General features: G+C 44.7%; 1 long non-coding RNA gene across 1 annotated transcript in view; it reads right to left on the bottom strand.

Annotated features, from left to right (window-relative positions):
* Positions 1-6,200: 6,200 nt before the first annotated feature.
* The window catches only part of LOC148514867 (uncharacterized), a 29,779-nt gene continuing 9,115 nt past the window's right edge, over positions 6,201-26,864 (bottom strand). The window contains exons 3-6 of the long non-coding RNA XR_015879447.1: positions 25,084-25,138; positions 24,788-24,851; positions 24,650-24,711; positions 6,201-6,273 (exon numbers count right to left, since the gene is read on the bottom strand). This is a non-coding gene — a long non-coding RNA (uncharacterized LOC148514867). The remainder of the gene's footprint in view (positions 6,274-24,649; positions 24,712-24,787; positions 24,852-25,083; positions 25,139-26,864) is intronic.

The following is a 26,864-nucleotide window of genomic DNA, read 5'->3' as shown; positions in this document are numbered from 1 at the left end:
ATGATGGCCAATTACTGTTGGAGTCTGCAGAGGGACTGCCTGCAACAAGAATACAAAAGAAAATCCTACAAAAAACGGTTCTCATAGCTTCCTAACACTTATGTATGTAATTATCCTGTGTCTTTTTATAACATTTTATGAATCAAATTTAATCAAAATAAAAAAAAATATCTTTTTAACTATTTTTAAGATTGTTTAATTTATTTTTTCATAAATATTAAAGACATATGCATATCTCAAAAACTAGAGCCCATTGAAAAATAAGCATGGCATATTCATGATCAGGAGCACAAAATTAATAGAAATCGACTCTTAAATCCCTGGCAACAGATTGACTGTTCCCCAGTGTTATTTATTGTTTCTATTTGTGCATATTATTTTACGAAGTGCATATTTATGTTAGTTGTTGTACAAGTTAGATAAGTTATTCTTAAATGTTGCCAGGAGGCGTGTTTTATTCAGATATGGGTTAAAGCAAAGTCATTGTGTGCTGATGGCCTGGATTGGACTCCTGGGCACCTGCACCACAGGAAGTCAACTGTCACAAATTGCCATGGGGGGAAGACACTCAGCACCAACCACCATGAGGGAAGGACACACACAGAGTTAAGACATCATTTTTTCCTACATATAACAATCTGGATACTGCCCTTAATCTGTCCGACACTAGCTACAACACGGTGGGAATATTTAAAGGGATATAATCTATGTTTCCAACTGTTCATGGATTAGGGATTAGGAACTGCACTTCCATCACTTGTGTATGCTGTACCTGCAAAGAAGCGCATCTGTCTGGTGATTATATGTCCACATGTCTGTATTGCCATCTATAGAATAAACCGCTTTTTGATAACAACAATCTGCCTAGGTGATTTTAAAAAAACTTACTAGGACTTACGGCCCTCATACACACTAGGGTTCAAGTTTTTGTCACCAGCCAATTAACTTAGGGGTCTATTTACTAAGCAGTGTTAGGAGACAGAGTGAAAAGTGATAAGTCTGTGATAAGGTGTCAGGCAATCAGCTCCCAACTGTTATTTTTCAAACACAGCCTGTGAGATGGCAGTTGGGAGCTGATTGGCTGGCACCTTATCACAGACTTATCACTTTTCACTCTTAGGGGAATTCAATATGGAGCGAAAACTCAGTTTTTGCGTTAATATCGCACCTATGACGTCATGTGTTTTACACCGTATTCAATTTCAAAGACTTTTCGAAGATTCGAAAAGTCTTTGATACAAAACGGGGATAACTTTTCACCATTGAATAGGTGTCGAAAAAAAGTGCAGAATTGGGGTTTAGGGGTGCAGGCTTAAAAAAAATAGCCTGCACCCCTGGGAATGACATTTTAAAAATAACTTTGTCAAAAAAAGTAAAAAAAAAAAATAGGGACACCCCAAAAAATTGATTTAAAAATTGCAGTGAAAAAAAAAATGGGAAAAAATTGTTTAAAACTAGGGAAATAGGTTCAGAGCTGTTCTGCAAGTATGCGGCAGGTGTTTTCTAGAATAGATTTATAGCGGCAGGTGCACAATTGCAGAATTTTTAAAAACTTACTTTAGGGACATCAAAATATGCTAGTACCCATTTTCATGTACCCCAAATTTGATGGGACCACTTAAAAAAATGAAAAAAATAACCTAAGTGCTCTTCTTCAATGTCGGGAAAAAAACACCTGCCGCAGTTATTTAAATCCCCGACTTTCATTTGCAGGCTAAAACGAGGGGACCCATAGTGATCCCCCATGTTTTTATAACTTTAGGGGGGTCCTACAATTTTTTCAAGGAAAAATTAGTTTTTTTACGCAAATCCCACTTCGCCAGGTCCCATTTCAGAGGTTTTATATTGAATACGGGGATAAAGCGGGCGCACGCCCGATACTTTATCCCAGAAAAATCTCCGAAGTGGAGCGAAAAGTAGAGCACGGACTTTTTGCTCCCATATTGAATAACTCTCTCTGTCTCCTAACACTGCTTAGTAAATAGATCCCCTAGTTTGGAATATGTGCGGAAATCTAAGCACCTGGAGGAAACTCACGCATACTCAGGGAGGACATACAAATTCCACGTAGAGAGCCCATGACTAGGAATTGAACTCATGACTTCAGTGTTGTGAAGGTGTAATGCTGACCACTACACCAGCCATCTGGTAATGGATTATAGTTGGGGAATCCACTGGAATCAGTTTGGTTGAATTAAGAAGAGGGGGTAAAATCAAATTTGTTTTGCTGATTCTTTTGTGGGCATGTTACAGTTATCTGTAAACTACTCACAATTGTTGAGCATGGGCATCCTGTAGACATACATTCACATATGAAAACCTGAAAACAGCCTTTCAATAGTTGCAATAAAGTCCACACAAGCTTACATATAATTTACCAATTTACCAAATCGAAAGTAAAGGGTTAGTTGAATAAAACACCTCTAGATAAGACAATGGGGTGCATGTAGGCCAGACCTTTTTGATGGTGCCAGAACCTAATTAGGAAATAAATAACAAGAGACTTGCTTGGCATTTTAATATTGCATTTATTGAATTTTTTTTTTATCTTGTTACAAAGATTGCAACAGTAATATTCACATAACTCTATTATTTATGTGGACACAAGCTTTGCATTCACCTGTGAATTTTGGTTGCATTTGTGTTACGTGCAAGAGCGTAGCTATAGTGGATACAGTTGGTGCCATTGCTATGGGGCCCAGAGGCTTTGGGGGCCCCGGAACCAGCTCACATTGGCCCTCATTCAGAGCCATACGCTCTGAGCAGAGCGCACGCTCTGAATGAGGGCCGGGCTCCATTTTCATGGAGCGTCCTCCTGGACGCTCGTATAGCTGTGGGTCACCACCCACAGGCTATACGAGCGTGCTTTGTGATGGCCGCGATGGTCGAGACCATCGCGACCATCGAAATTGCGAGCCGGAGCCTGCGGTTGAGGTTTTCAACCGCAAGCTCCGGAGTGATTTTGGCTCTATCAGAGCCAAAATCACTCCCACTGACATCACTAGTGATGTCAGTGGGCCGGCTTCTGACGGGAGGCGTTCCCGTGGGAACGCCCCCGTCAGGGAGGCACGCCCCCGGCACGCCCACCAAAGGGGGCGTGCTGTCAATCAACATTGACAGCACGCCCCCTTTGATCGGACACAACGAGCGAAGGACTTTCCTTCGCTCGTCGCGTCTGGCGCATGCGCACGACGGAGCTCCCTCCGTCGTGCACATGCTCAGTGCATAACATCGACCCACTTGCGCGCGGACAGCCGCTCGCGAGTGGGTCTGAATCAGGCCCATAGTTGTCTAATCAACTTTCTGAAATTGCTGACTAAGAAATTGGGTCCAGCCCATTACCTGGGCCAGAAAAGGGGGACTTGTTAGTGACAATCGCCATCTCTCCCTCTCAGTAAAGCTCCACACTGATATGATCCATCTCCCACACTCCTGTTTCATGCTCACAGACACAGCTGAGCTAATCGGTAAGACCAGCCCTGTCGGAGATTAGGCTTCTCATTGTTTACAGCCTTTGTGAAGCTTGGGGGCGTGAATTGAGTTCCGAGATTAGGACTGTCCCAGAAAGTGACAGTGTGCCTAAATTAAGATCTCCACTCAAAATGGAATGTCCTGCATTAGTAAGTATCCTCCTCAGGTTGGAGCTGGTTTATCCATGGCCCCTGTGTGGTCTAATGTGAACTGAAGGCACTGTGGGGCATAATGTGTTTTGACAGCACCACAATGTGGCATAATATAAACTGGTGGCACTGTGCGGTATCATGTGAACTAAGGAACTTCTATGAGTCACAAAATGAACTAGGGCACTATTACAGTATAGTGCATAAAATTAACTAGCGCACTGCTATGGGGCCTACAAAGTTCTGACTATGCCCCTGGTTATGTGTAGAATATACAGTATTGCTGTAAATGAGCAGAATAAATACACTGAGTTATTTACTTTATAAATATTTAAGTTGTGCTAACTTAGCATAAGTGTATTTTTAGTTTTAACACCAGTAAAAGTGTTCTAGGAGTATAAATGTGCTTTGAGTTGTATTATCATTATTTATACTATCAACTGCTTTAGTTACTGTATATATAAAAGTTTATCTCTCAACATTGGGAGATTTCCAAATCATGATGTTGGCATGGCTGATGCATTCTGATTTGAGTATTTTTTTCTACTTTTTTTAAGCCATGTATTTTCATTCCAATTGAAGTGGGGACACCTGCCTTCAGTGTGTTTTTGGTTATAATATACCACCAAACCCCCCCTAAATTCGGGACTGTCCCTACAAAATTGAGATGGCTGGAGGTATGATATAAGTGTGTTTTCACTTGAAATGGTATAAATTTGCTTTTCTATTATGTATCAATAAAAGTGTACTAACAGTAAAAAGGCATACTTATTACCTGTATTTTTCCATGAACTGTTCTGAAAAAAGATGTTTTCGGATGGTTCCCCCAAGAATTAAGTATCCCCCAAAAAGTATGAAGGGGTAACCACAGTAGATATCAGAAATATTTGCTGCAATCCATCTGTTTTCGATTGCAAAAGCAGCCCCCATAGGTTTCTATGGGGGCTACTAACTGATGTAATGCTCCAAAAAAGCTACAGTATGCATTCCTCAGCTTGGCCGCGATAGATAACACCATCGTGGTTTATGGGCTACATTTCACATTTTCCATTAGATACATCTAAAGGATCCCTCTCTGTTAAGTGCCACATTCACGAGCATGACCTTAAGACAGCACTTGCCCAGAAAGAATGCCAGGTCCAAGCCCAGAAGTAAAGTGTCCACATAAGCAATATCCAACGATAATAAATGATAATTATTGAGGCTAAGAACCTGGTTCTGAAGTGACACAAATGCCATCATGGCTGCGACTCTGGGCCTGATTCAGACCCGCTCGCGAGCGCACAGCGCTCGCAAGTGGGTCGATGGTCCCCCACTGTGCATGCGCACGCTGGAGCCGGTTCCCCACTGTGCATGCGCGAGATCCGGCTAGCGACGGTCGCTCTGCTGCTACGGGTCTCACACCAAAAAGGGGCTCCCTCCTTCCGGGAGGGAGCCGAATGTCGGTCTCCAGGCTTCTCCTGGAGGGAAAGGGGGCATGGCGTGGCAGAAGAAGGCATGGCGCAGCAATGATTTAGCATTGGGGGTAGAGCAGGGGGCGTGACCACGCGAGCGCATCAATGTGTCGCTACCCCCTTTTCACAATACCAAACTTAATGGCATTGTGAAGCAGTGGAAGGGGCCACGATGACATGATTCAACTGCGGGGATGTATGTATGAGGATGCGGGGGCTCCAGGGCAATGCGGGGGGATGCAGGGGGGACGCAGCGGCCAGGAGCTTTGCCTACTTTTCCAGTGGGGGGGGGGCAGGAGCACCCACCTGCTTTTTGGGAGACTCCCAGCCATCCCGGGTGAGTATACATGTATGTTTTCTATCCGTATAGGGAAGTTCTATTGCCATGCAACTGGTGTCATATAACAAGGCATTTACCAAGTATGGTCTTATTTCTATCTATCTATCTATATAAATGTGTTATTAGTTCTATAGTTAGCGAGTGTTGTATAAGTATCAATAGTACTATCTGCGTAAAGCCCCGTACACACTGGACGATTTATTTGAATGATATAAATGATAACGATGTCTTTGAATGATATATTGTTCAAATCGTCCAGTGTGTATGCACTTACCGACTAACGATGTGTGCTCCCACGGGTCGTTAATGATATCCCTAGTCTTCTTTACATGCAGTCCAATCTGGGGATATCGTTAGCAAATGCAGCATGACCATGCTCCCCCCCTCGCCGATGTTAGTCGTTGCTGGCATCGGCACATGTGTATGCATTTGCCTATGCCGGGCCCGCCACTTCCGACATCGCTCCGTACACACATCGTCCAGTGTGTACGGGGCCTTAAGGGAGATTTCAGTTCTACTATCAGTTTTCTAAGATTGCAAGCATGTTTTCAGTTGTATATCAATATTATGAATTACTTTCAGTTGTATTACCAATACAAGTGTATTTTAAGTTGTACCATGAGTGAAGTGTATTATAAATAACAACAGTTGAAAAATCATTATAACGTGCTATTAGTTGCATTAATAGTTTACTACCAGTATAAGCTTCTTTCAATTTTGCTGTCAATAAAAGTTTGCAATCAGCTGAATTGCGATTTTATGTTTCAATGACTGAAGTCTCCTGGTTTTGTCTTTTGATGAAGTCCACGAGACAACTGTCTTAAACTTGGTTTTCCTATGGAAGCAGCTGAACAGACTCCTAAGGAAGAGAAACAGCATGTTAGATTGGCAGATTTATTTAAAGAATCTATTCTCTGTTAGTGGAAATTATATCAATACTTTATATCTACAGTATATTTCCAAGTTGGTGCAAAAAGTACTGAAATGATTTTCGTAAAAACTGCATCATTTTGTAGTGGAAACTTCTATAAATAACCTGCACTTTGTTTCATCACGATCTGTCAAGCTAAGGTTGAGTAATAACAAAAACAAAATTTATTGACATTATCAATGCAAGAGGTAGGTAAGGGGTAGGGGGAGAAGTGCTTTGGGCCCGCAATCACTTGAAGAGGATAGGCTACATAGCTTTCTGTGCAGAGGGCACACAGTGACATTGGTGAGAGGCTGTATGGTGCTGCTGATCACCTTCCCCACCGCGACCAGTTGGAGTTGCCCATGTGGGCAGGGGCACCGAGAGTGGGGGTACTTATTACCCGGATTTGCTGGAGGGGCCCAGGTACGGCACTGCTTCCTCCCCCTCTTACGTCACAGCAGCCCAGCACACACTGCTGTGTGCTGGGCTGCACTGGGAGACTGCTCGCGGCTGCTAAAGCACCAGTCGGAACAGTCTACTATGCCTATGGGGGGAGCGATCGCGCTGATCGTGCCCCCCATTGGCTGTGCGCCGGGCTAAGGGGCACACAACGCCCCCTCCTCTCTAAAATTGCAGAGCCGTAACTAGGGTGGTGTGACCTGTCACAGCCCAGGGCACCGCAGGGCAGGGGGCACTATTCGGGCCTGTCAATTTTCTGTTTATAATCATTCTCACTTGTAGTTTACTTTTCTTTTATCCCCAGCATCTCCTGACCATGCTTATCTCCTTCCTGGCCGACTCCCCCATCCTTCTGGCCACCTATACAAGCGCCTTCAGTTACATACTCTTTTATTTAAACACACACATTTTAAAATACTGCATACTTGCCTACTTTTAATTTTTCCTCCCCGAGAAAAGCATAGGGACGAGAAGGTGGTGGGCGGCGATGGAGATGGGGCATGATGTTTTGCATCATTAAGCCTTGCTTTGCATCATTAAGCCCTCTTGGTAAATTGCTGCAAAAAGCGCATATTTAAATAGGGGTGAGACCAAATCACTCGATTCTTGTAGAATCGCTTCATTAAACCCCCGCCCCCTACTCGGGGACCCCCAATCTCCAAAAAAATTGTGAGCCTCACGCAACTTCCGAGAGAGTATGGATGTATGAAATACTGTCATAACCGGGACTCAAACTCATCACCTCTCACATTACATCTGCCCCACAATTTCTGATGGCAGCCAGAGAGGCCACACCTCTATTTCAGCTGTGCGTTTTATATCCCTATTTGAAATATAGGGTGGGGAGGCGACACTACTTTTTCAGGCCCATATCTGAGTATTTCCGAGCCCAGGTCAGTTTCTCCAGCCAGACTTGGAATTCAAAATGAGACAAAATATAATCTTCCCGGTTTCAGTTCTCACGTGTTTTGGATTGCATATGAAAGTCCATCCGATGTGTTTGCCCATTTTATGTGTTTGTTTATTTATTAATTTGGCCAAGGGCGCCTATAAATATGCTTAAACACCTACTGTGTGTGCAATTAATAGGAGATAATAAACTACAGCTCGGAGCTGGTGCAAAAATCAAATCTTTTTACTCTATGGATAGGACTGTTACCCCTTGTTATTATTAATACATTAGAAAAAACAGAGCATATATTATATAAAATAGGTGTAGGTTTGTAAATTCACCAATATTTTGTGAATTGACAAAATTGTGCTTGAAAAATCTCTTCTTTAGACTCATTTATATGAGCGCTCAGTGGACAATTGGGGTGGTAGCTCCAGCATTTGAGAAGGAGAGATTGGGATTGTACACAAGATTCTCAAATACTTTGAGGCAAAGGGGAGGAGCAAAATAGGAAGATAGTTGGAGAGTGTGGGCTGGGTTGAAATGTCTCATGTCTTGGCCTATTCATCATTACATAATTATCACTAGTATATTATCACTAGAGATGAGCGGGTCAAGTTCCCTGAGAACCGGACCCACCCGAATTTCGGGGATCCGGGGTGATCCGAGTGCAGCTCGGATCTCTCTTCTTGCCCCGGATCCCTGACCCGAGCCAAAACCTCGCGACCCCTCTGTTGAGTTGCGAGGTTTTGTTTTCAGCGTGCTTAACGCTGATTGGCTGAGACGTCTGTCACGGCAGCGTTAAGCCCACTGAAAACACTACAAAATAGGGAAAAGAAGATGGCGCCCGCCATCCCCCGCCGCCTGACACAGCCGGCACCCCCCGCTGCCGACACCACCAGCACCCCCACTTTCAGCATCCCCTTACTGCCAACACAGTCAGCAAACCTGCACTGAGGACATCGCTGGCACCCCCGCTCTGCCGACACCGCCGGCACCCTGCATTGAGAAGACCCCTGCACTGCCGACACAGTTAGCAAACCTGCACTGAGGGCACCCCCGCACCTCAGACACACCCAGCAAACCTGCTCTAAAGACACCGCTGGCACCCCCGCACTGCCGACACAGCCAGCAAACGTGCACTAAAGACACCACTGGCACCCCTGCACTGCTGACACAGTCGGCAAACCTGCACTAAAGACACCGCTGGCACCCCCGCACTGCTGACACAGCCAGCAAACCTGCACTAAAGACACCGCCTGCACCCCCGCACTGTCGACACAGCCAGCAAACCTGCACTAAAGACACCGCTGGCACCCCCGCACTGCCGACACAGCCAGCAAACCTGCACTAAGACACCGCTGGCACTCCTGCACTGCCGACACAGCCAGCAAACCTGCACTAAAGACACCGCTGGCACTCCCGCACTGCCGACACAGCCAGCAAACCTGCACTAAAGACACCGCTGGCACTCCCGCACTGCCGACATCACTGGTACCCTTCATTGAGGACACTGCCAGTACCGCAGGACTGCCATTCCATGTACTGAGGAGGACACCATCAGCAACCCACTCTGCCAACACTGTTGTCACAGTAAGTGCACTATTGGTGTATCCAACCCACACTGTATAACACATTGTATCCGTGTTGGAAATTAGAAACTGAACTGCCACATGTTAGTGCCGCCCACTGTGTCACTTAGCTTAGTCAGCCAGCTAGCTGGATGCAACCTTTTGGCCTCAACTAGATTAAGCAAATAATATTGTGAGGTGGTCAAAATTGATAGGAAATTACTGGAAATAAATGTTATTGAGGTTAATTATACTGTAGGAACAAAAACAGGCCCATTCTATGTGATTTTAGCTGTTTTTATGATTTTTTAAGAAAAAAATCCAGATCCAAACCAAAACACAAATACAAAACACGGAGGTGAGGTTTTGGCAAAACCTATCCAGATCCAAAACCAGGGTAGATCCAGATCCAAAACCAAAACATGGGGGTCGGCGCACATCTCTAATTATCACTAGGGGTGAGCGGGTTCGGATTTCTGAAATCCGAACCCCCCCGAGCCCCCCCGATCCGAGGCCGATCCGAGTCAGGCTCGACTTTTCCCGCCTGACTCGGATCTGAAATCGAGGCAAAACGTCATCATCCCGCCTTCCGGGTCTCGCGGGTTTTGTATCCTATATAAGGTACCCGCGTTGGCGCCATTTTCTCACTCAGCTGTGGACAGTGAAGAGGGAGGGTGGGAGTTAGGGCTGGCTGGGCTGTGTAGTGCAGTGTAGTGTTGTGCTGTGCTGCTGTTGTCCATAGGGGCTGTATCCACTCCTTTAAAGTCCATAGGGGCTGGCTGGACTGTGTTGTGCAGTCAGTTGTCCATAGGGGCTGTGTCCACTCCAAAGTTCTGTGCAGTGTCCCAGTCCTAAAGGGGTGCTGTAGTGTTGTCCAGGGGGTGCTCTGTCCATCAGGGGTGCTCCCCCCAAGTGCAAAAAAAATTTTTTTTTTTTCTGTGTTTGTGAATTGTGTGCACTGTGGCTGCACGTGCATCAACAAAGGAGCAGCGCCAAGCGTGCGCCTGTGTCCCATAAGTAAAGGGCCGGCTGGCTCATTTCTTAAAGGGTGGTGTAACCCACAAAGTGCACTAGTCTCCAAAAAAAATAAAAAATTATTTTTAGCCGCACGTATATATCAATATAACATAAATGGAGGACCAAACTTTCTCCGATAAAAATAAAATAGGGAAAGATCAAGAACCACTTCCTCCTAGTGCTGAAGCTGCTGCCACTAATCATGACATAGACGATAACATGCCATCAACGTCGTCTGCCAAGGCCGATGCCCAATGTCATAGTAGAGGGCACATACAATCCCAAATGACAAAGTTCAGGAAAATGACCTTGAAAAAAACATTTAAATCATCTGAAGAGAAACGTAAACTTGCCAATATGCCATTTACGACACGGAGTGGCAAGGAATGGCTAAGGTCTTTCCCTATGTTCATGACTAGTGGTTCAGCTTCACATGACGATGGAAGCCCTCCTCCCGCTAAAAAAATCAAACGAGTTAAGCTGGCAAAAGCACAGCGAAGAACTTTGCGTTCTAAGAAGAAATCACAAATCCCCAAGGAGAGTCCAAGTGTGGTGGCGGTTGCGATGCCTGACCTTCCCAGCACTGGACGGGAAGAGGTAGCTCTTTCCACCATTTGCACGCCCCCTGCAAGTGCTGAAAGGAGCACCCACAGTCCACTTGCTGATATGCAAATTGAAGATGTCACTGTTGAAGTACAACAGGATGAGGATACTGGTGTAGCTGGCACTGAGGAGGAAGTTGGCGAGGAGGATTCTGATGGTGATGTGGTATGTTTAAATCAGGCTCCGGGGGAGACAGTTGTTGTCCGTGGGATGAAAAAGCCCATCACGGTCATGCCTGGGCAGAAGACCAAACATTCCACCTCTTTGGTCTGGCAATATTTCTATCCAAATCCGGACAACAACTGTCTTGCCATATGTACCATATGTAAAGGTGAAATAAGTAGGGGTAGGGACGTTAACCACCTAGGAAGATCCTCCCTTATACGGCACCTGCAGCGCGTTCATAAAAAGTTACTGTCAAGTTCAGAAACTTTGGCTAAGACCTTAAGCAGTCCAGGGACACCTAAATCCCTTTTTCCTGTTTTATCCAAGGAATCGGTGGATGAGGAGGATGAGGACGACATCTTGCCTCCGTAGAGCCAGTTTGTGCAGGGATACATTAACTGCCAGCTTGTTTTGTGGGGGCCCAAACGAACCAATCATTTCAGCCACAGTCATTTGGCAGACCCTGGCGCTGAAATGATTGGTTTGTTAAAGTGTGCATGTCCTATTTATACAACATAAGGGTGGGTGGGAGGGCCCAAGGACAATTCCATCTTGCACCACTTTTTTTTCTTTGCAGTATGTACTGTTTGGGGCCTAGTTTTTCAAACTGCCATCCTGTCTGCCACTGCAGTGTCACTCCTAGATGGGCCACGTGTTTGTGCCGCCCACTCTTGTCGCTTAGCATAGTCATCCAGCTACCTCGGTGCAATCTTTTGGCCATAAAAACAATATTGTGAGGTGTGAGGTGTTCAGAATAGACTGGAAATTAGTGGAAATGAAGGTTATTGAGGTTAATAATTGCATAGGAGCAGAAAAACTCACAAATTCTGTGATTTAAGCTGTTTTTATGCTTTTTTTTCAAAAAAATACAGATCCAAAACACAAAACCCAGAACCCAAAACACGGAAGGGTGGTTTTGGCAAAATCAATCCAGATCCAAAACACGAAGGAAGATCCAGATCCAAAACCAAAACACAAAACACGAAAAGTGGCCGGTGCACACCCCTAATTATCACTAATATATATTAAACTTGCTGCGAGTTTAAAATATATTTTGGAGGCATTCATCAGGCCTTACTAACAAAAGTATCACTTCCAAAAAGCTGCTCTTTTTGCGGAGTAAGCATTTCAGAATTGTGATACTTTTGTCCCTACAGTTGAGGTATCCATAAGGATTCCTCACTGTGCCCCCCCCTCCCTCTAACATTGTCACCTCCCCTACACTCCCCCCGCTCAGAATGGCAGCCTCCCCGCTGTCGCCAGTGCTTGTCCCCCACTAAGCTCGCCACGGCCTTAACCAACTACCCCCGCTGCTGCTGGTGTCTGTCACAGCTCCCTGCCGCTGCCTGTCAACACCTCCCCCTCCTGCTGCCGCAGGTCTGGTTTCTGTCACAACCCACTGTAACTACCTATTCTCCGCCGCTGCCTATACCAGCACAGGTGGGCAGAAAAGTGAATTAAAGGTGGTAAAGAGGAATGAAGTATTAGGAGACTATATACAGTAGATATAAGAGAAATGAAAAAGGCATGCTTGACCAAGAAAGTGCAGCATTGTAAGATGAAAAGACGACCTCTCATTGATGCAGGACAGTGAAGCTGTAGTGAGAGAAGTGTTTTTGATGAAAAGAAAGAGCATTATGTGTGTGTGGATTTGTGAATGTTCACTACATTGAGTGGGAGCCTGATTCAGTTTTGGGAATAGAGAAAGAACAAGTAACTTTGCACATTGGTTTCACCATGCTGCACTGCAGGTGGGGCAGATGTACAATTTGCAGGGAGATTCTAGGTGCATACACACGTAAAGATTTACTGTCCAACCATCCAACTAGTTGATTGGTTGGAATGAAAATCTGGTAAGGTATGAAAGCAAATGACAATCAGCAATTTGCTCCCAAACGCCGGCAAATGGACAAAAACTGTTGTTTGAAAAAATTGTTTAGATCAAACATTTAACAAACTTGTCTGAACAACCATTTTCATCTGTTTTCTGGCATTTAGGAGCAATTTGCTGATCATCATTTACTCCCATACGTTACCAGATTTTCATTCCAACCAATCAACTAGTTGGATGGTTGGACAGAAAATCTTTACGTGTGTACCCAGCTTTAGATTTGTAAATTGTAGTGTAAAATTAAAGCTGTCCAGCATTTGTGGGCTACATTCAAAAGCAGCCAGTATTTACCCTGTAAATATGTATGTATTTGCACCCCTTGCATTACACCATGGTTTGTCCAGGTACACAGTTCATTGCAGTCCCTTATGGTGCATACACACGTAGCGATCAGCCAGCGATACGATATTGCTGGCTGATCGTCAGGCACCCTCCCTGGTGTGTTGGGTGATTGATATCGATCACCCACGACACCACATACTTACTGGCGACTATTGCGACCCGCGATCAACGATCGCAGGACCCTATAGTAACTTGCTTGATATCGAGCAAGTTGACCGGCATGCACGGCTGATGGATGATATCGCTATCGTCTATACGTGGGCAGGCATCGCTGGTCACAGCTTAGTTGGTAGGGTCCTTTTAAATGAGCGATTTGAAGATAACGGTAACGATAACAATATCGATATCGCTATCATTCAAATCGTTCCTTAAAATCGGTATGTGTGTACGCACCATAACTCTATTCCCAACTCTGAATCAGTCCACTAGGATTATCGATGGCAGCAAAGTTGTCAAGTAATTGGGAGACTATACCTGCAGGATGATAAAAGACAGCAAAATGAAGAAGGAATGGACAGAAGAGCTGGACAGTGTGGACTTCAAATGAAGATAACGGTGCTTATGTAATATGGTGTGAGCTTGTACCGCCACGGGAATACAAGCGAGTATTCAAGTATTCTAAAGCAGTAATCAATTTAAAGGCAAAACCAAGCTGGTTTTGCCTTTAAAATAATTGGAGCTTCAAAAATGCAGGAACACTTGCATGTATTCCCGCAGGGGTACAAGCTCACACCCTATTACATAAGATCCATGGGTGAATTAAGTAAGACACAGAGGTCCTGATTCTGAGATGGGAGTAAAGCAAAAAATTGCAAGTAAATCTGCACATGGGTAAAACCATGTTGCACTGCAGGGCTGTTGATTAACAGATAGACAGTAAAAAGGTTAACAGTGTCTAGATGGACACCAGATGTTAGATAGTCAATGTGTCGACTGGGACAAATAGTGGTCAGGAACAAAAGGTCGACACAAAAAATTGTCGAACACAAATGGTGGACATGATTTTTTTTTGTTTTTTTAGCCCTAATCTTCATCCCAACCATCCCCTTGGTGCCTCACTCTAGCCCTCCTTCCTGGTACCTAACCCTAACCGTCAGGGTAGGTGCCTGACCCAAACCCTCCAGTAATTGTCTAACCCTAACCCTCCTTTCTTGGTGCCCAACCTTAACCATCGGGGTAAGTGCCTTACTCTATCCCTCTGATAAGTGCCGAACCCGAACTTTAAAACCTAACCGTAAAAAAAAAAAAATCCCAAAAAAAATCATGGGGTCGGACATTTTTGTATCGACCATTTTCATGTTGACCTTTTGACATGTCAACCATTTGTACATGTCGACCTTTACTGTGTCGACCTTTTGTCCCAGTCGACCAATTGACTGTCTAACATCTGGTGTCTATGTAGACACTGTCGACCTTTTTACTGTCTATCCATAGTTCAGAACCTGCACTGCAGGTGGCGCAGATGTTAAATGTGCAGAAAGATTTAGGTTTGGGATGTAAACATAAAGCTGTCCAGCATTTGTAAGCTACAGTACATGCAAAAGCAGCCAGAGTTTACCCTGCATGCAAAAATAAGTGAATGTGCACCCCTTGCATTGCAACAGTTTATCCAGGTGCACAGTTACTTGCTCTTTTTTGTTTTACACTTAACTCAAGCTCAGAAGGTGCAAACTGGAGAGAGTAGGATGGCTGCTCCAACACCTAACTTGCGTCCAGCTCTGGTATTGTGGCTGAAGGACCTCACAGAGAGTTTTTTCCAAGATGTATAGGGGTATTCAATATGGAGCGAAAAGTCATTTTTTGCGATAAGTTCGCAAAAAAATAATGTTATTTTTGCTGGTTTTGGTTTTACACTGTATTCAATTTCAAAGACTTTTCGCAGGTTCGAAAAGTCTTTGGAAAAAAACGGGGATAACTTTTCACCACTGAATAGGTGGCGAAAAAAGTGCAGAATTGGGGTTTAGGGGTGCAGGCTTAAAAAAAATAGCCTGCACCCCTGGGAATGACATTTTAAAAATAACTGTGTCAAAAAAAAGTTTTACAACAAAAAATAGGGACACCCCAAAAAATTCATTTAAAAATTGGGGTGAAAAAAAAAAATGGGAAAAAGTGTTTAAAAATAGGGAAATAGGTTCAGGGCTATTCTGCAAGTATGCGGCAGGTGTTTTCTAGAATAGGCTATTAGCGGCAGGTGCATAGTTGCAGAATTTTTAAAAACTTACTTTAGGGACATAAAAATATGCTAGTACCCATTTTCATGTACCCCAAATTTCATGGGACCACTTAAAAAAATGAAAAAAATAACCTAAGTGCTCTTCTGCAACACTTCTTCAATGTCGGGAAAAAAACACCTGCTGTGGCTATTTAAATCCCCGACTTTCATTTGCAGGCTAAAACGGGGGTACCCATAGTGATCCCCCATGTTTTTACAACTTTAGGGGGGTCCTACAATTTATTCAAGGAAAAATTTGTTTTTTTACGCAGATCCCACTTCACAGTTTCCCGTTTTCATAGCTTTTATATTGAATACTTGGATAAAGCGGGCGCGCACTCGATACTTTATCCCAGGGAAATCTCCGATGTGGAGCGAAAAGTTCAGCACAGACTTTTCGCTCCCATATTGAATACCCCTCGTAGTGTTATAAAAGATAAGATAGTAAAGGCAATTTCAAAATGAATAGATCATGGATGAATGTGAGTTTATTACAAACATATCTCACCTTCCATAAAGCATAGGTAAAGTGAGGGAGGGTATCAGAAATATGTAGAAAACACTGGAAGGTTTGGAAGTTTTGGGTTGAAAGTGGGGCTTAATAAGCTAGTGGGGATTGCACTAGGCCCATGTTGAAAAGGAACACATTGGAAGATGGTTTCTTGGTGTAAGGTTTATTTCGGGTGCAGAAAAGCAAAGAGGTAAGTTGTGAGGATGAAATAATGATGGGAGAAAGATAAATAGGATGCTGGAGAGAGAAGTTTTGAGAGCAGTGTGGTAGAAATGAGTAGCAGGAATAGAGAAGGTAAACTGGGTGAATTGATATGAGAGATGTAGATGAATGTGGATTAGTTGAGGTAGAAATACTGTAGAAGCAATTAATCTAGGTACAGTAGTGTGGGGCACTGGAGGAAGTTGAGTGTCCCTTACCAACCCCTGGCTTGGATAATGGTGTAGGTAACTGTCTCCATAGCTGGATGCTGACAGTTGGGCTTGATGGGTCCAGCAGTTGAGCAGAAATGGTAGTCTAGTAGATCCTTGAAACAACTTTTGTTTTTGATGTAATGACACTCTCGATTGTTACTGTGTCATTAGTAACCATTAAATATTGTAATTGATTCATATTTGCAAAATTTAGATTACGTGGGAGATGGGGTGAAGAGTTGTACTAATGTGCAGTGATCTCTATCTGCTATCTGCATACCTTTCTTGTATCTACCATAGAAATCCAAACCATTATCTCATTTAAATAGTCCCACTCCACAAAAATAAATTCCTTTTTTTGTGCACTGCTTCACAGTACTAGGCTCACTATTGCTCTCTCTGTGTACCTTGCACTGAATGCTCAAACGCCTTCAATTTGGCCCATGCAAATTTCTGTCCCTCTGCAAACAATGCTATGACACAGGAGTAGGGACAAATGTGCACATCAGCACCCTTGGAAGGAATCATGGTCATACATCCCTATCCCTGACCCTTTTGAGTATGGAATATGGAGGTATTGAAGTGTGTACTGTATAAACAAGTGTTATAGGGGGTATATTTACTAAAGGTTGATTTTAATCTATTTGAAATCAATCTAATCAATCAACATCAATGTTGGGTTTCTGGGGCTAAATCAAATATTTACTAATACTTAAAATACTAAAACAAAAATTGTTTGCTAGTAACTGTGTGATTTAGAATACAACATGAATATTGATCAATTTAGATTGATTTCAAAGCGATTAACATCAACCTTTAGTAAATATACCTCTGCTAGTGGTTAGGTATGTTTTAAAATGAACATCTTAGTGAAAGGGGATAGGTACGGGCATCCCCTGTGTTGGGATACTGAACGTTAGGGTCATACTTGCCAACTCTCCCTCATTGTCAGGGAGACTCCCTGAAATAGTAGCAATCTCCCTGTCTCCCTGAAGAGTCTAGCAATCTCCCTAATTTCATCCTTACCCCCATTATGAAGCTGTTATATTAAAAAACAGAGATAAATACATCCAAATGGGATCATTAGTGTCATTTCCTTGCATTGGTTATTATAAGGCACAATGATCCCTATGAATTTCTGAAAAGTATTAGTGTGTTTTCATCAACAAACAGATCTTACTAACTACTTTTGGGCTGGTTACATGTGGATGTAAGTCAGGTTTAGGACACGCCTCTCAGATTTATCAGTACACGCCCACTGTCACACGCGCTCATAGGTGCTGCTTTCACATTCTCCCTGAAATGCTTTTTCAAAAGTAGGCAAGTATGCGTTACGGTGGGTCGAGAAAACAAAATTTCCAATAGTGCAGAAAAGTTGTTCGTCCATAACAGTAACTTCTGTGCAATATGTCAGAATGTTGTTGATATTGCAGCTTGCTAGTGTCAGCCCGTGGAACCATGCACTTGTGAGAAGTCGAGAAAGGTTCACCTTCTGAAGGGGAGTTTTTGAACAACCAACGAACTTCTAGGCTTATGTTTATAGGAGGAATAGATATTAAGGCGACTGAAGCATTCAGAATGCATCTAAACAGTAAAGCCACACGTGTGCCAGCGCAGACTGGTGATTTAGCTCCTGGTCCTTTGCCGCATTCATCTGTTCTTTAAGCTGCACGTGCACACATAGGCTATGACACAAAACATTCTTCTAGTGAATCTAAAAGTGATTCAGCCACCGGTGAAAATGATCTTAAGCCATCAAAGCTTGGAAACTCCTCATCACAAATGCGCATTACTCCTCCAAACACTGCTCTTGTTAGTGATCGATATGGTATGTCAAATAGGGAAGCTGCTGCTATATCAACTGCAGTTTTGCAAGACTTAGGTCTCATCACTCCCAATGACACCTCATCAGTCATTGATCACTCCAAAGTGAAGAAAACTTTATGACTGTCTCAGACAGCCACTCAGAGCACAGCCCTCGCTCAGTAGCAGTCACTCACACAGCACAGAGAAACACTGTCAGTGTCAGCTGTGTCTTTGCTCCTCACTGCCTGGCTGTAACACACTGGACTCACTTTAGTGGATTCCCCACTAGTGCCGGGCATGATGGAGTGTGGAGCCGGACTGTATATGTAAATATTAGGGGTGAGCGGGTTCGGATTTCTGAAATCCGAACCCCCCCGAGCCCCCCCGATCCGAGGCAGATCCGAGTCAGGCTCGACTTTTCCCGCCTGACTCGGATCTGAAATCGAGGCAAAACGTCATCATCCCGCCTTCCGAGCCTCGCGGGTTTTGGAACCTATGTAAGGTACCCGCGTCGGCGCCATTTTCTCACTCGGCTGAGGACAGTGAAGAGGGATGGTGGGAGTTAGGGCTGGCTGGGCTGTGTAGTGTAGTGTAGTGCAGAGTAGTGTTGTGCTGTGCTGTGCTGCGCTGTGCTGCTGTTGTCCACTACTTCAAAGTCCATAGGGGCTGGCTGTGTTGTGCTGTGCTGCTATTGTTAATAGGGGCTGTGTCCACTACTTCAAAGTCCATAGGGGCTGGCTGGACTGTGTTGTGCAGTCAGTTCTCCATAGGGGCTGTGTCCACTCCAAAGTCCTGTGCAGTGTCCCAGTCCTAAAGGGGTGCTGTAGTGTTGCCCAGGGGGTGCTCTGTCCATCAGGGGTGCTCCCCCCAAGTGCTAAAAAAATAATATTTTTTGTGTGTTTGTGAATTGTGTGCGCAGTAGCCGCACGTGCATCAACAAAGTAGTGCCAAGCGTGCGCCTGTGTCATAAGTAAAGGGCCGGCTGGCTTGACCGTTAAAGGGTGCTGTAACCCCCAAAGTACACTCCAGTCCAAACCAAAAAAAAAATTATTTTCTGTGTTTGTGAATTGTGTGCGCAGTAGCCGCACGTGCATCAACAAAGTAGTGCCAAGCGTGCGCCTGTGTCATAAGTAAAGGGCCGGCTGGCTTGACCGTTAAAGGGTGCTGTAACCCCCAAAATACACTCCAAACCAAAAAAATATATATTTTCTGTGTTTGTGAATTGTGTGCGCAGTAGCCGCACGTGCATCAACAAAGGAGCAGCGCCAAGCGTGCGCCTGTGTCCCATAAGTAAAGAGCCGGCTGGCTCATTTCTTAAAGGCTGGTGTAACCCACAAAGTGCACTACTCTCCAGCAAAAATAAAAAAATATTTTCTGTGTTTAGCCGCACGTATATATCAAATCGATATAACATAAATGGAGGACCAAACTTTCTCCGATAAAAATAAAATAGAGAAAGATCAAGAACCACTTCCTCCTAGTGCAACATTTAAATCAGCTGAAGAGAAACATAAACTTGCCAATATGCCATTTACGACACGGAATGGCAAGGAACGGCTAAGGTCAATCCCTAGTATGTTCATGACTAGTGGTTCAGCTTCACATGACGATGGAAGCCCTCCTCCCACTAAAAAAATCAAAAGAGTTAAGCTGGCAAAAGCACAGCGAAGAACTGTGCTTTCTAAGAAGATATCACAAATCCCCAAGGAGAGTCCAAGTGTGGTGGTGGTTGCGATGCCTGACCTTCCCAGCACTGGACGGGAAGAGGTGGCTCTTTCCACCATTTGCACACCCCCTGCAAGTGCTGAAAGGAGCACCAACAGTCCACTTGCTGATATGCAAATTGAAGATGTCACTGTTGAAGTACAACAGGATGAGGATACTGGTGTAACTGGCGCTGAGGAGGAAGTTGGCGAAGAGGATTCTGATGGTGATGTGGTATGTTTAAATCAGGCTCCGGGGGAGACAGTTGTTGTCCGTGGGATGAAAAAGCCCATCACGGTCATGCCTGGGCAGAAGACCAAACATTCCACCTCTTTGGTCTGGCAATATTTCTATCCAAATCCGGACAACAACTGTCTTGCCATATGTACCTTATGTAAAGGTGGAATAAGTAGGGGTAGGGACGTTAACCACCTAGGAACATCCTCCCTTATACGGCACCTGCAGCGCGTTCATAATAAGTTACTGTCAAGTTCAGAAACTTTGGCTAAGACCGTAAGCAGTCCAGGGACACCTAAATCCCGTTGTCCTGTTGTATCCAAGCGCCTGCAAACCACACCGTCAACTCCCTCCTCGTCAATTTCCTACTTAGTCAGGATCGGAAGTAGTCCTGCAGGCCATGTCACTGGCATGACTGACTCTCCTATCCCGGAATCCTCCGGAGGATCCTGCATTGCTACGCCTCCTGCTGCCGCTGCTGCTGTTGCTGCTGCTGGGAGTCGTTCATCATCCCAGAGAGGAAGTAGGAACACCACTACTTTTACTAAACAATTGACCCTCCAACAGTCCTTAGCGAGGAGGATGAAGTACGACAGCAGTCATCCTGAAGCAAAACGTATAACTGAGGCCTTGACAGCTATGTTGGTGTTAGACATGCGTCCGGTATCCGCCATTAGTGCAGTGGGATTTAGACAATTGATGGAGGTAGTGTGTCCCCGGTTCCAAATCCCATCTAGATTCCACTTCACTAGGCAGGCGATACCGAGACTGTACAGAAACGTCAGAAAAAGTGTCCTCAGTGTCCTGAAAAATGCCGTTGTAACCAATGTCCACTTAACCACGGACATGTGGACAAGTGGAACACGGCAGACTAAGGACTATATGACTGTGACAGCCCACTGGGTAGATGTATCACCTTACGCATTAACAGCAGCAGCATCACCAGTCGCAGCATCTCAGAAACGCCAGCTCGTTCCAAGGCAGGCTACGCTGTGTATCACCGGTTTCAGTAAGAGGCACACTGCCGACAACCTCTTAGAGAAACTGAGGGAAATCATCGCCCAGTGGCTTACCCCACTTAGACTCTCCTGGGGATTTGTGATATCTGACAACGCCACCAATATTGTGCGGGCATTACATCTGGACAAATTCCAGCACGTCCCATGTTTTGCTCACACAATAAACTTGGTGGTGCAGAATTTTCTGAAAAGCGACAGGGGCGTGCAGGAGACGCTTTGGGTGGCCCGAAAAATTTCTGCTCACTTTCGCCATTCAGCGACTGCGTGCCGAAGACTGGAGCGCCAGCAAACACTCTTGAACCTGCCCCGCCATCACCTGAAGCAAGAGGTTGTGACGCGGTGGAACTCAACCCTCTATATGCTTCAGAGGATGGAGGAGCAGCAAAAGGCCATTCAAGCCTATACATCCACCTATGACATAGGCAAAGGAGGGGGTATGCACCTGACTCAAGCGCAGTGGAGAATGATTTCCATGTTGTGCAAGGTTCTCCAGCCCTTCGAACTTGCCACACGTGAAGTCAGTTCAGACACTGCCAGCTTGAGTCAGGTCATTCCCCTCATCAGGCTTTTGCAGAAGCAGCTAGAGAAAGTGAAGGAGGAGCTAAGACGGAGCGATTCCGCTCGGCATGTGGGACTTGTGGATGAAACCGTTCATTCGCTTTGCCAGGATTCCAGGGTGGTCAATCTGTTGAAATCAGACCACTACATTTTGGCCACCGTGCTCGATCCTAGATTTAAAGCCTATGTGGTGTCTCTCTTTCCGGCCGACACAAGCCTGCAGAGGTTCAAAGACCTGCTGGTGAACACACTGTCAGCTGAAGCGGAACGTGATACGTCAACAGCTCCTTCTTCATTTTCTCCCGCAACTGGGGCTGCCAGGAAAAAACTTAGGTATCCTAGGCAACCCGCTGGCGGTGATGCAGGGCAGGCAGGACCAAGTTTGGACATCTGGTCCGGACTGAAGGACCTGGCAACAATTTCTGACATGTCTACTGTCACTGCATATGATACTGTCACCATTGACAGAATGGTGGAGGATTACATCGGTGACAGCATCCAAGTAGGCATGTCAGACAGTCCATACCTGTACTGGCAGGAAAAAGAGGCAATTTGGAGGCCCCTGTACAAACTGGCTCTATTTTACCTGAGTTGCCCCCCCTCCAGTGTTTACTCCGAAAGAGTGTTTAGTGCAGCCGGGAACCTTGTCAGCGAAAGGCGTAGGAGGTTGCTTCCACAGAATGTGGAGAAGATGATGTTCATCAAAATGAATTATCAGCTCTTCCAGGGAGACCAGCCTCCAGAACGTACAGAGGGACCTGTGGTGGTGGATTCAAGTGGGGACGAGTTAATACTTTGTGAGGATGAGGATGTACACAACACTGAAGAGGGTGAGGAATCGGTGGATGAGGAGGATGAGGATGACATCTTGCCTCCGTAGAGCCAGTTTGTGCAGGGACAGATTAATTGCCAGCTTGTTTTGTGGGGGCCCAAACGAACCAATCATTTCAGCCACAGTCGTGTGGCAGACCCTGGCGCTGAAATGATTGGTTTGTTAAAGTGTGCATGTCCTGTTTATACAACATAAGGGTGGGTGGGAGGGCCCAAGGACAATTCCATCTTGCACCTCTTTTTTTTCTTTGCATTATGTACAGTTTGGGGCCTAGTTTTTCAAACTGCCATCCTGTCTGCCACTGCAGTATCACACCTAGATGGGTCACGTGTTTGTGCCGCCCACTCGTGTCGCTAAGCATAGTCATCCAGCTACCTCGGTGCAACCTTTTGGACATAAAAACACTATTGTGAGGTGTGAGGTGTTCAGAATAGACTGGAAATGAGTGGAAATTAAGGTTATTGAGGTTAATAATAGCATAGGGGCAGAAAAACCTGCAGATTCTGTGATTTTAGCTGTTTTTATGCTTTTTTTCAAAAAAATACAGATCCAAAACACAAAACCCAGAACCCAAAACACGGAAGGGTGGTTTTGGCAAAACCAATCCAGATCCAAAACATGAAGAAAGATCCAGATCCAAAACCAAAACACGAAAAGTGGCCGGTGCACACCCCTAGTAAATATAGTGTACTCTCCAGTCCCCACAGCACAGCAGCGGTGCTAGCTACACTAGAGAGGACACAGTATGTATGTTGCTCTGGGACCTGCCGCTAGCCACACCCAAATCCCGCCCTCTGCCAACTGAGCTGCAGGGTGTATTGCGCATGTGCAAATCACAGTTTTACCATCGAATACTTTTGATGCGGTGGTTAGTTACCATCGCATCAAAATTTTCAATGGTGGAAGTACAGCCAGCATTTGATGGTGGGCTTCCGATGTCCATCCCTACTTCCTACCTCTTAGAAAAAAGTATTTTATAAGTCAGAATACCTGAAAATAGTGTCAGTTGATCTCAAGAGCACACGCAGCAAAGATGGCATTTCATGGAACATTGCAACATTTTGAACTTTTTTTTGTTTGGGGGGGTTTGTTCCTAACTGAGGGCCTGATTCAGACCCGGTCGCAAGCACTGAGCGCTCGCAACCAGGTCGATGGTGGCCCAGAGCCCATGCACACGACGGAGCCGGCTCCGTCGTGCGCATGCGCGAGACCCGGATAGCGACGGGCAATCCGTCGCTCCGGGTCTCGCACCAAAGGGGGTGTGCTGTCGATGTTGAGTGACAGCATGCCCCCTTTGGTGGGTGGGCCAGGGGGGTGGCTGCCCAGACGGAGGCGTTCCCACGAGAACGCCTACCGTCTGGGGGCGGCCCCACTGACATCACAAGTGATGTCAGTGGGAGAGCTTTCGGCTCTATTTGAGCCGAAAGCTCTCTGGGGCTTGCGGCCATGAGACCCTACCACAAGGGTCTCGTCGCAAGCCCGATGTTCGCGATGGTCTTGACCATCGCGACCATCATCCTGGCCACTCGCATTAGCTGTGGGTGGCAACCCACAGCAATGCGAGCAGCCAGGAGACCGCTCCATTAAGAAAAAAAAGACGCCCTGATTCAGAGCGAGCGCTCTGTCAGAGCGTCCGGCTCTGAATCAGGGCCTGTGTTCAACTGAAACATTTTCACATAAAAACAACTTCCAACTCCATTGCCAAAATATATGCCCCAAAACCGCGCCTTCACCTGATTACAAAATATTCTCATTTGTGTCAAATTTTCAAAACTTCAAGTGCCCGCTGGGTATAGTAAAAATTATCCGACCGAGCTGAAATTTTGCACATGCATTACTGTTATGGACCCACAACTTTTCCGCACTATTGGAATTTCGAACTCGCAATTTTGTTTTTTTTAACCCACCCTACTGAACGTATCCTTGATGAAAGTTATTGTTATCTCTGTCACTCTGATAGTTGTTTCACACCACTCATATATAAAAGAAGAAAGTCAGAATGAATTTTCTTTTCTCATTATAAAGGAACATCTAAACATTTATTTTTACAAAGTTATAGATATATAGACATACAGTAACAGAACTCTTACCTGTTTAACTGCTACTTGTGACAGAATATTCCAAAAAGGTATTCTGATACGTAAACCTAGATCTGTGCAAATAAATCAATCATATTATTTTAGAACAAATAAGACACAACTTTCGTAGTAAACTGCTTGTAAACTTACCATTTAAGGCTTGCAACATGTGTGTATTGCTTATGTTCTCTAAGACTTTCTGAAGGTATTTAGACTGCAAACATACAATTTTAGAATACAAATCAGAATATACTGTAAATATAAAATGACAGAAAAAATATATAATTCAAAATTGTTTAAAAAATGCATAGGCTTAGCCAGATAATGACAGAATTTAATAGCAATTCATTTTTTCAAAATAAATTTTGATTCATTTTTAAAAGGATTCCAGAGTGGTTTAAATAAAGTCACACATTCATTGGATGGTTTCAGCAATTTTGACTTACATCTAGATCACCAGTCTTTCCAATATTGCATTCCCAGGAATGTATTTCTTGAGTTCTAGAATAGAAAAAAGTAAATTATTTCAAGTAACAATTCTGGTGAAGCTGTATATTATGTATTTGGCCTGAGGCAGCGTTCTACAAAGAGTTATTATTATTATTATTATATCCTGTATTTATATGGCGCCACAAGGGTTGCGTAGTGCCTTACAAAGTACATGAACAAGTGAGCAAACAAGAAAACAGTGACTTGCAGGGCAATGGTTTATAAACATTGCTGCGTTAGCGATCATAGAACTCATCAAGCAGCAGGGTAAGAGCAACCGAGTGTTACAGTAGGTGCCCTTGTGCGGAGTTAGGAGCAGATGATAGCATGAGTAAGGGAAGGAGAAGCTCATGAGGGAAGAGGGCACCCTGCCCATGAGAGCTTACATTCTATAAGAGTTATACACAAATGCATATATACAGCTACAGTATATGCTGAGACAAAGGGATCTACTGCATCTGTGTGAATCAACATATAGGAGTAAATGCAAACATCAGCATGGATATTTGCACCAGCTCTCATACTGTATATACAGTTCACCTGACCTTTGGGTGGCAGAAACAGGGACTTGAACAGGAGTACCTGGTGGTATCGCAGAATAAAAAAACACAAAACCATTTAACTGCCTTGCCTGTATATTGACATTTCCTGCCTGTGTTACCATTGCTGCTCCGAGTGACCGTACTGATACAACAACAGGCGGTGTTGGCATTAGTGGATTCGGGCAGTAAAATCACCTTGGTATCCAGCAGCATAGTTCCAGAAAACTTGATGACTCGGCTACTGTCAGTAAAAGTCTTATGCATCCATGGGGCCACCGAGGAATATGACTATGTCTGTCTTCCCAGGGGACAAAAGGTGCAAGTGGTGGCAGCAATAGCACCAGGGATGCCATACCCCCTTATTCTGGGGTGAGACTTCCCTGTTCCAGGAAATTATAGTTGACCAGATTGGTCCGGAAATGCAAACAACTGAGTCACCAGCCGAACGTCTGACCCCACTTGATCCTGTTATTCATACCCGGAATCAGGTATAAGAGACTAAGATGCAGCAATATCTGGAGCCTGGGTATCAGACTTTGGCTTTAACTAGACCAGTGTCGCATCCCAGAAGATAGGAGGAAGAAGTCTTGGCCGGAGGAAGTTGGGAGAAAACAGAAACCTTGCCAGCTGGTGGAGAAGATTGGTCTCCAGGACTGTATCTCTCAGGACTTTTCTGGAGACTAGCTTAATGATAGTGCATTAGAAAATGCCTACAGATGTGTGGTGAAAGTGAATAGATTATGGAAGGCTGAGAGACCAGCTGAGGAAGAACCATACTTTATAGTAGAAGAGGATCTGCAATATATGGTAGCGGTGGTACAGAATAAAATAATTAATCAGCTCTTGGTACTACAGGTACACATCCCTTTGGTATTGGCAGCGGCCCATACACACCTTATAGGGGGGCACTTGGGAGAGGAAAAGACTCTAAATCGGATGTTTCAGAGATTTTACTGACCAGGAATCCACATGGCGGTCAAGAGATACTGCCAAGCATGCGCCGTGTGCCAGCAGGCTGCCCCTAAACCAGATTACCAAGCTTCCCTGGTACCTTTTCCTATAATCCCAATTGCATTTGAACGGATTGCCATGGATCTAGTGGGCCCTTTAGAGAAGTTGGCCCAAGGACATAAATATGTCCTGGCAGTTCTTTATTATGCTACACAATATCTACGGAATATTAAATCAAGTACAAT

Source organism: Taudactylus pleione, unplaced genomic scaffold (assembly GCF_031769625.1).
Source record: "Taudactylus pleione unplaced genomic scaffold, aTauple2 ptg000256l, whole genome shotgun sequence".
Lineage (NCBI taxonomy): Eukaryota > Metazoa > Chordata > Amphibia > Anura > Myobatrachidae > Taudactylus > Taudactylus pleione.
Note: the sequence above shows the minus strand (reverse complement) of the source record. Positions and strands in the feature narration are given on the sequence as shown.